This window comes from Fukomys damarensis, unplaced genomic scaffold (genome assembly GCF_012274545.1).
Source record: "Fukomys damarensis isolate Sample0158 unplaced genomic scaffold, DMR_v1.0_HiC HiC_scaffold_38, whole genome shotgun sequence".
In the NCBI taxonomy this organism is placed as follows: domain Eukaryota; kingdom Metazoa; phylum Chordata; class Mammalia; order Rodentia; family Bathyergidae; genus Fukomys; species Fukomys damarensis.
In genome coordinates this window covers 78,309,115-78,316,586 of record NW_022900950.1, presented here as the reverse complement: position 1 = coordinate 78,316,586, position 7,472 = coordinate 78,309,115, and the positions used below count along the sequence as shown (strand labels likewise).

Genomic DNA, 7,472 nt, shown 5'->3' with positions numbered 1-7,472 from the left:
TCTTCCCTCGCTGCATGCGCCGGCCTCTGCGTTGGAGGAGCTAGGGCATCGCCCAGGTCGGCCCGAGGGCGGCGTCCAGCTCACCGGGCGGCGCCAGGGTGGGAGTGTATTGAACTCCGCGGGGTTTCCGAGGAGGGTAGATTTGTTGTTGCTGTTGATCTTTGAAGTTCATTGAGGACAGAGCGGGAGTGATTTGAGGCTCTCTCGTCGTGGTTTCTTTGCCTGTCTGTGCACGTACTCGCCCTGGTGTCGATGTGGACATCTTCAGCCCTCCCGGTACAAATAAGAGTTTGCAGCCCTTCGTGCTAAATATGGAGCTTTGTATCTCAGATCGCAGTATAGGAGTAGAATAATCTGTTGCTTTTCCTAAAATGATTGTAATTGTTTCTCCAGCCCTGATCTTTTCAGATACTCCTTTAGAAAGAGGGGTGGGAGTCGATAATGGCAAAAGTGTAGCAATTAGGTGGTCTAGCATTCTAACGCGGAGCTGAATTTGTCCAAGTCCGGGAATCTGTGCTCCTTCCTCAGGGGAGGTGGTCTGTGTAGTCTATGCTTCGTTCAGTTCATAAACAGTTGGTTTGTGGATCTGTTTCAGAGGTCATGATGACCCAGAAATTACCTTCAGAAGTGGAGTTGCTGCATGTTTAGGGAGGTAGAGCAGTCTTCAGATACCCGAAGATCTGTGAACTAACAGAAAAATAAGAGCTCGGAGTTGCACCATGCGAGCCATACTCAAAACTGAGTTGCGGCATGAAGTCCGCAGATCACCAGGAAGAGCTCTTGAATAGTGTTGCCATAATGGTTGTATTTAGAATAGACTCATTGGTATGTTTTTAATATGTCAGCAAACAGTCTTGTGACGTGTATGTAGTCGAGAAGTGTAACGAACAGATGGATACCTTCTGCGTCCCGTTTCTGCTTTCTAGTGTGTGACAGAAAGTAACATACTTTTCTCCCCTTGAAATCCAACTCATATAAAGTAGTTATACGTGGTTTGATGTTCCATAGTGCATGAAATATAAATAGCCTTTTAAAGATCCTATTGCTAGATGGTCAGCTATAAAATAGTTTTGGTGGTTCAAGAATGAGAGAGAAATGTAATTATTTTATTTATATCTGGCGACGTGAAAGAAAAAAATGTGGATGACTTCATTACTTAGTTCTTGCACCCTTTATGATTGTGGCCTATTATTACATGGACTCATTTTAAAACACTCGAGTTGTTTTAATGTATTTCACTCTAAACTTAAGTGATGGTGTTAAAATTCAATGATGAGTAATATGTCAGAAGAATATTTTGTGATTACATTCCAAGGATTTTGGCGTAATTTTCAAACAAAATTGACAAAATTTGAATCTTTAACTGAATATCACATTTTTTAACTAATATATTATATCACCTTGAATTTTGACAGAGATTGTACAAACAAATTACTTTCCAAATTTACATTTCCTAACAATGTGTTTGTGAGAGTAATGCTTTTTTTTCAGGTTAGGTTAAGATAGCATGATATGTACCTCCGAGTCTCCTAATTGATGGTTTTTCAGAAATAAATATCTAATTAGCCTTAAGAATGAATCCTCACAAGTAAGAGGAAATGGAAAAATAAAGCAATATTCAGATAAGCCGACCCAAGGAATATGTTTTTGATGTTATTTTGGAGGAAGTGGTGATTTGGATTAGCTTTTGCTACATCAAATTCACTTCAAAATTGTTTGACTTCTGTTTGCTAGAATATTTAAATTTATGACACTATTTTCTACCACTTATTTAGAAATATTTACCCAAGCCACTCTTCTTTAAAATTACTATTTCTTTTCTGCACATTTGTACAAATAAATATTTTTTCTTTCTCAAGGATCAGTAATTACAATGTGTTTTCCTCTAGACCACCTAGATTCATTGTGCATTTGTTAAATGTTTGTGTAATATTTTTGTTTTGTGTGTCTCCATCTTTACTGATACAAAAAGAACTTCTGGCAATTTTCAGTTCTTTTGCTGAATGAGTTTATTTGCCCATAACCCAGTTGATTTGTTTAGGTCTGGGGTATTTCTTGGCCACCCTAAATCATATCTGCTTCTTTATTTTCTTTCTAAACAGTTTTGAAATGTCTTAACTATTCCATATTTTCTCTCCCCTGGGATCACTTCAGTAACCTTCATCTTCCTGTATCCTGAGAACTGATATCATATGAACAGAGTTAGCTGCGAGGCATAAAAGATTTTAGTTCAGGCCAGCTTCCTCCTCAGCCCACAGTGGGAGAATAAATCTTAAAACTTGAGAGGTTCTTAAGATCGTGGTCTCTTTTGCCACAAAACAGTGTGACTCTCACTACCTCTGGTTACTGAAATCTCTTACCTGGCCTGCTTTCTGGCCATTAATAACATTTTTGAAAACATTCCCTCCCTTGTATCAAATCAAAACCAAATCAAATTAATTAACTCACAGATCAATTCATTTATCTCCCCATAATAGCAATTACTAGGAAGCCAACAGAAGACAATGGTTTTAGCAATGAACCTCTGAGAAAAGGAAGGAAGACTCAATTTGGATTTTTTATGTATTTTGTTTCCAGTGCTGAGGCTGGAACCCAGGGCCCCTCACGTGTTAGGCAAATGCTCTCCTGCTGAACCACATCCCCACTTAATCTTAAGTTTTTTCTATATATATCCAATCTATTTCATATGTTCCTTTGCTATTCCATATGACATCAAAGGTGTCTTTTTAAATGTCTGCATCTCCTGCCAAAATTGAATTTCCGTTGGGGCACCCATCCTTGGAGTCACAGTGCTTGACTAGGTATGCAGTAGGTCAGTGTCTGATGAACTAAATATTACTGTCTTCCCTATTCCATTAAGGATTTTTTTGCCTGCTGTTACAGATTATTTAGCTCACAAAAGCAATGCAAAGCTCAATATTTGCTTGGTGAGGAGGCCCTGTCTTGTCATACCGAGAGCCTTCTGTACTCCTCTCGTCTATACTTTGCAGCCTATCCAGAGATGCTTGTTTGGCTGGTATTACTGTTACCGTCCTCCCTTGCCTTCTTTTTCTGAGTTTATGTTTTTCACTATTGTTGCCAGTCCTCATGACCAGTGTACATGAACCTGCCACCGTTCCTCCTTCTTGAGAATCTAATATAACAAAGCTTTTCCTTTCTGCTCTTTAATGTGCCGTCACTGTTAAGGACTTCACTCAACATCTGTACCTTTGACTTTCACATATTTGGCTTTGACCTTAACCAACTGTACTTCCTTTTGTGAATCCTCTCGTATTCGCCCACCCCCGGATTTCTCATCACTTAAGTGAAGTCTGAGAGTCTCATGTTCTTTTTCTGACCACAGCTACTATCCTTCCAAAAATTGTGCTCACTTATCACCACTTAGCACCTTCCTCTCCCATTTTTGTTTCCTGAATTCTACCATTTTTCTTAGGCAGGTGGCAGCACCACTGAGCTATAGCCCCAGCCCTTATTATACCATTTTTCTAATCTTTTCCTCTATTATCATACCCATCTTTAAGAGCAATTTGAATTCTGCTCCAACCCTCAAATTCCTTGCCCCTAAATCCATTAAAGCCCTACTTCCCACTCTTAGGTAGAACTGAATGTCAGCTTCATCGCCCTTGCTGGAGATTTAGCTGCACGTAGTAATGCAACCAAACCTGTGGTCGGCTGTGAATGGTTCTGCTCCTCCTACAATGTACGGACTGATTAGCAGTGCTGTGAAGTCATTTTATCCTTCATTGGTTAATTTTATATCACCCTCCATTTCTCTTGGTTCAGTAGTCTGTCCACGTCATCCTCAGTCTTCATTCTTAGCAAGTGAGCATATTTCCCAATCAAATTAGGCATATTAGGACAATATTAAGACCATGTTTGGCAAATTCTTGTCAAGACTAATCGCGAATATAGTAGACTTTTCTTTATTTGGCCAATTCTGAGATAAACACCCTTTTTAAAAAACAACATGCTGTATTATTTATCTCTGTGCTCTCAATATCCTTATTTTGCTTTATTGAGGACTTACATAAGTGTCTTGATATATAAAAACTCTTGAAGCCTCCACGATAATACTCCATTTTTTCCATCCAAACTTATTTGAGAATCTCTCTGGCAGGTGTTGTTGCCTTTGGATGCACATTTTTTAAGAAGTGTGGCCCTCTGCCCTCAAGTAGAGGACTGTTAGTGTCACTGAATAAACTGGATTATACCCTCTGGAGTTAGTCAACCTAAGATCCAATCGGCCTTTTTTCTTTTGCATTCATACCACAGTATTTAGTCGTTCAGTTATGCAACTCTTCTTCATATTCTTCTGCAAATATATTTGTCCCCGATTTCATGTTTGGCCACTTGATTGGGAGCTTTTGGAAATGCTGTAATTCAATTTAACCTTTATCTTTAGTTAACTCTTCTAAAAGGTTAAGATCATTTTGCATTCTGATTCCATAATACAGATTAGCCATTCCCCCTGTTTGGAGGCACTAAACACCAACCAGAGGGGTGTTTGTTGTGGCCCTGGACACCTTTTTCCTGCTTTATGTTAGCCCCCGAGTCTCTCTTCTTTAGAAGGTAGTTTAAGGAGTCATTTAGTCAAAGAACTCTCTTTGAGTTAATTTACATTCCTTTGTGTAGCCCCAGAGTGTACTGAGACAGATCTGGTCTAAATCTTTGCTGGAATTCATTTGTATTTTCTGCAGAATAGATATTAAGTAACCATATTTAAAACAAAAGGAAATAACGCTGTTAGTTTATAATACATTTCTATGACCTCTCACTGCTTTACATTTTGAATGCTCCAATAGCGTATCTTTAAGAATCTCCTTGGAATAGTGCCCAGAGTTAATGGCAAACTCTTCGGCCTAGTGGAAGGAAACCACCATCTCTGTTTGGAAAATTGAGGTACTGGCTGTATAGTTTGTTCTTTGTCAGCCCTTCTCTTCATCATAACATTTGTACAGATGATTGTAACAGCTCCCTTATTTTTCCATAAATGCTTTTGGAATTTGTAGTATAATTTCTCCAAATTAATGGATTTAAACTCTGTTGGAACATTTAATATAATCCTACATCCTCAGCCTTAAATTTGCCATTTTAATTTTTGTCCTATTTTATGAGCATGAATATTATTTTCTGGAGGAAGAGAGGTGAAACAAAACAAAAGTGGAGTAGTCGGGCCTGTTGATGATGATGGTCTCTCATCTGAATTCCTTCATCTGTAAGCAGCCAGGATACTCTTCCAACATCTGATGAAGCTGTCACCATCACCACTTGACCTGACAATCACTAAAGGAATTTAAAAGACTTTTTGTTTTTGTTAACTCTCAACAGTTTCAGTTTATTTCTTATGCTTCATGACACTTCCTGGAGGATCAGCTGCTCTCTCGTAGTTCTCTCCATAATGTTAACTCTGGATTACGCTTGTCAGGGGAGGACGGGAGAAGCAGAGTTTATAACACAGTCCTGGAGTCAAAGGCATTTAAAGTCTGCACATGGCAGATAACATAAGCAAGAAATGAGTTCCAAATGCTGCATGTTCGCACTTAACAAGCTCGTTATGTTGGGGCAGTTTTAATAGGTCTGAAGAATGTGGGAGACAAGACACCAAGACAGGCCTGTGGCACGGAAACAGCATTCCAGGGAAGACAGGGTTTATGATGGAGGCCTTCGTTGGGATTAGCATTGTTATTGTTATTATTACTAACATTATTATTATTATAGAAATTGGGGATTGAACCCAAGCCATTCACACTGAACTATATCCTCTGCCTTCTTTGAAAAATTTTGAAACAGGGCCTCAGGAAGTTGCCCAGACTGGACTTGAAATTACGATCCTTCTGCCTCAGCCTCCCAGTGCTGGGATTACTGGTATGTGCCATAACACCCTTTAGTTGAGATTTTAAAATGGGCCCAGGACGTTGGACTATACAGGGCCCTATGGGAAGCAGGTGTGTGTGTGTGTGTGTGTGTGTGTTTGCGTGCGCGCACGAGCATAACATGGAGTCTCTGTGAGCCACAGCTTTAACATATTTCTCTAGAGACAAGGTCTCGCTCTTGTACCTTGCTCAGGCTGGCCTTGAACCCCGACGCTCAGGCTGTTTGCTCGGCCTCCCAAACAGCTGGGAATGCAAGCGTGCACAGTGTGATATTCCCTTTCTGCCCCTCCAGGTTGGCTCTCCCTTCCCTTGCTCAGTCTCAGTCTCTGCTGAGCAGACTCCTGCTCTACATCACAACAGCTCCACTTCTCAGAAACTCTCCCTGAGCTTCCCAATCCAAATTCATGCCTCGGTGGGTGAACTTTCTTGCAACTGCCTATCTTCAAGCATCGTGCAGGGGGCGTGGCCATCTGCTTTCTCTGAAAGACTAGTGCCCAGGAGGAGGAGACACCCTTGAGTTTCTTTCTTTATTCATTACCCAGATGCCTCGTAGAAGTGTCGCTTGTTTCATAAGCACTCAGGAAGAGTGTGTGCTATGCTTTGGGCCTGCTGGGAGCAATGAGATTGTGTACAAAGTGTGTAAGATAGAAAGTGATTTCAGTACAGCGGGACCAAGGGGATTCTGACTCTATTTCTGAGGCAACATGGAACCATTTTATGCTTTTTAGACTTTGGGGGAAAGGGATGCCCGGCTGATGCATTCATTTTAATTAGGCTTTCATAAGTCAAGGCTAAGTATTTAGAGTTTGATATGTTTTTCTAAATTTATCTAGGACATTTTGGGGGTGTCTTTTCCTCATGTCTTAGTTCGTTCAAGCTGCTATGACAAATGACCAGTGGGATCATAAGCAACAGAGATCGTGTCAGGGAAGGTCCAGGACCAAGGGCCAGCAGACTCGCTGTCTGCTGGGGACCCGCATCTTCCCGTGCCCTCGGGTGCATTCCGGGCATTGCCTTGGTGCTGGAGGCTGTACACCCTTGACCTAGTTACGTTCCCACACGATCAACACATAAATTTGTCAGGGAACACAGCATTTTACTGTATACCCTGGGATTGACTGTTTTCATCCTTGAGTTTGAGGATCCTATGAGTTGAATTCTTGTGTTGTTACTAGAGAAGTCTGTCTGTCTGTCCACCTGTCATCAATTTACATGTGTTTCCTGGCTCTCTAGCTGTTGAATCTCAATGGTCTGCTTCATTTTGTGGCTTCAGATATGCCTAGGTAGTTAAAAGACATGTGTTTTATAATTATCATTCTTATTCATTATTTTGGTTTTTGTGGTTTTAGTTAACTGCAGTCAATTGTGGTCTGAAAGTCTCAAATGGAGAATTTCGGGACTAAACAATTCCCAAGCTTTCAAAATCCTTTATGGCAAAATATTGCTGAAACTTTTATGACTATTATTAGTTATTGCTGTTAATCTGATCATACTGTGCTTAATTTATGAATTAATCTTCACCATAGGTGTATATATGTGTGTGTGTATATGTATGTATATATATATATATATATATATATATGGAAAATTATTTACTGT

General features: G+C 40.1%; 1 protein-coding gene across 1 annotated transcript in view; it reads left to right on the top strand.

The window, feature by feature from the left end:
* The first annotated feature begins 114 nt into the window (after nt 1-114).
* The window catches only part of Gucy1a1 (guanylate cyclase 1 soluble subunit alpha 1), a 56,233-nt gene continuing 48,875 nt past the window's right edge, over nt 115-7,472 (top strand). Inside the window, exon 1 of the mRNA XM_033759899.1 lies at nt 115-276. The gene's annotated coding sequence lies outside the window, so the exon portion shown is untranslated. The remainder of the gene's footprint in view (nt 277-7,472) is intronic.